Source organism: Suricata suricatta, chromosome 10 (assembly GCF_006229205.1).
Source record: "Suricata suricatta isolate VVHF042 chromosome 10, meerkat_22Aug2017_6uvM2_HiC, whole genome shotgun sequence".
Lineage (NCBI taxonomy): Eukaryota > Metazoa > Chordata > Mammalia > Carnivora > Herpestidae > Suricata > Suricata suricatta.
Window position 1 is genome coordinate 64,782,372 of NC_043709.1, and position 2,833 is coordinate 64,785,204.

The following is a 2,833-nucleotide window of genomic DNA, read 5'->3' on the forward strand; positions in this document are numbered from 1 at the left end:
GGAGAGAAGTGGGCAGATCAAATAGTGCTTCCTAGAGATGGGGAAGGAGTCAGCCTGGAGAGGAGATCCTTGAGACGCTGTCAAATGTAGAACATCTCTTTGCCCCACAATATATATGGATATAGGGAATTCACCGCATCAATGCCTGGGACTGATAATGAAGAAAGACTTTGGCCCAGGATTTTAAAATGAAACTAGGAGCACCTGAGTGGCTCTGTCAGTTAAGCATTCGATTCTTGGTTTCAGCTCAGGTCATGATCTCACGGTTCCTAGGATAAAATCCTGGGTCAGACTCTATGTTGTCAGCCTGAGATTTTCTCAGTCTCCTCGGTCCACTACATCCCTCGCTCATGCTCACTCTCTCTCTCTCTCTTTCTCTCTCTCTGAATGAATGAGTGAAACAAACTAAAATATAGATATAAGTTCCTACACAAGATTGATGATGACCTTTTCCATTTGGGAGGTCCAAAAGCTCTGTCTGTGGTCCTTCTCTCTCTGCATATCTCCCACTTCTTAAGATCCTGGTGCCCTCAGGCTGCCCCTGCAGAACTCCAAGGACTTTCCACCTAAAGGATATTTGTCACAGCCATTTTAGCCAATTATAAATTTCTCTCATAAAACACTTTCTTTCACTCTATAATTATCAAACTTTAGTATTTCAGATAAGGTTAACATGTTTCAGCCCATTTCAACATTTTGTCTCATTTCCAATTTGTTCTCCTGTTGTGTTTTTTGCTTGAGTACTAGAAATAGTCTGTTTTAACTAAATTAGTGCCCAAAATAACAATATTTTATAATAACCTTGGCAGAGAGGTAACAGAACCACTAAGGAACCTGTAGGTATTCATGACTACCTCTTGTCCTGCAGTGCACAAAAGCATAGTAAAATAAACAAACAAACAAACAAACAAAAACCAAAAGCAAAGTAAGAGTTAATGTGTTAACAAACTTTGGAAAAGAATACACACATGCATGGAAGAGCTCACTACCTCATGCATACAGTGCAAAGTAAATGGTTTTTTTAAATGTTTATTATTTTTGAGCGAGCGCGAGAGAGAGTGTGAGCTGGGGAGGGGCAGGGAAAGAGGAAGACACAGAATCTGAAGTAGGCTCCTAGTTGTCAGCACACAGCCCGATGTGGGGCTCATACCCACATACCCTGTGATCATGACCTGAGGTGAAGTCAAATGCTTAACTGAGTGAGCCACCCAGGTGCTCTAGGAAAATGTTTTATAACCTCCTTCTAAAAACATCCTGCTTGGGGAGAGAGAGGGATGCAGAACTTGAGAGACTATTGAAAGCTGAGAATGAACTGAGGGTTGGGGGGGAGGGGGGAGGGGGGAAGACAGGTGGTGGTGATGGTGGAGGGCACTTGAGGGGAAGAGCACTGGGTGTTGTATGGAAAACAATTTGACAATAAAATATTATGGGAAAAAAAAAACAGTTAAGGACAGTCAAATAAACTGATAAGGTGGCCTAGAGTTATCTAAAAAAAAAAAGAAAAAAAAAAAAATTTTCTCAAAGTTACTCACCTCACTCCCCGAGGACATCAGATTTGTTTTTATTCAGTAACTTTGATGTGCTTTGCTATGTATATATGTAATGTATATTTGATGTCTGCAAAAATCAACCAAATAATATTTAAAGATCCAATTGGCTTTATTAATTGATTATGAATCATTCGGCGTCCCTACTGCCAAGTCAAGAGGAGCTCCAGAGGAAAGGCTTTTAAACCTAGAGAGGAAGTGGGAAAAGGAAATTACTAGCAAAGAATCGCTGTTTTAGGCAAAGTAGCTCTCCTAAAGGGAAACCTAAAATATCCTTCCGTAAATTTCCTGTCGCTGATCAGGAACTTCCCACATTGACTGGTTAAAGTTATTTTCTGAGGGGTTGAAACTGCAGCTAGATTGAGTATTATATCTTGCTTTACTGACTTGGGGGCTTAAGCTAGGTGATGTCATTTAGAGCGTGCCATTTTCCTTTTAATAATACACGTATGCGCACACACAAACACACGTTTAATGAGCATGAAATAAACATTTAATATTATACCTATACTCAATAGTAACTCTGTGACCAAAACCCATGATGGCTGCCCATTCTTTGAAAGGCCAATTCACACTCAAGAGACAACTTTTGACTGAAAGGGAATATGAGCGTTATTCAGGAGGCTGGTCCCTTTGGGGAAGGCAAACTCTTGTCCAAAGGCCAACTCCAAAGTTTCTGCCTGGCACACAGATTTGGAAAGGGGTTCCATCAGTTCAGGGAGTGCTCTGCTCTGTGACATTTCTTAACTACCTGCAGACTCGATGATGCCAGCTACAGAGCTATCTCGGGGCTCGAAGGTTGTGCAAGAAGTTCTAGTTCCTTGTACCCAGAGGAGGCTTATTCAAGAAGGTCTGGTTCCTTGGAACTCATGGGAGCTTATGCAAGAGGATGCCTTTCTTTCAGCAAAAGAGGGCATCCTTGCAGGGAGTTACAAAGGAAAGTCGGGTCAAGTCATTTGCCTGACCTTAGAAAGAAAAACATTTTGCTAACAGATTGCTACTGGGCTAGCTAATGTAAAAGCCTGTGAGATTTCAAACAGATTTGATGGCCTCTGCGACTCGGGAAAATTCTGGTCCTTTATTCCTCAAGGCCAGTGTTCTGCATCTCAAAGTAAATTAGTTTTCTTACTGATCAAGGGACTTAAGTGAGCAAGCAAGGAATGTGTTAATTTGCTAACCCTTAAACTAACTCTTTCCTCTAGGTTTTTCTTTTTTTGAGAGAGAGAGACAGAGAGAGTAGGAGGGGGAGGGGGAGAGGGGTTGGTGGAGAAAGAGAGAGAGAGAGA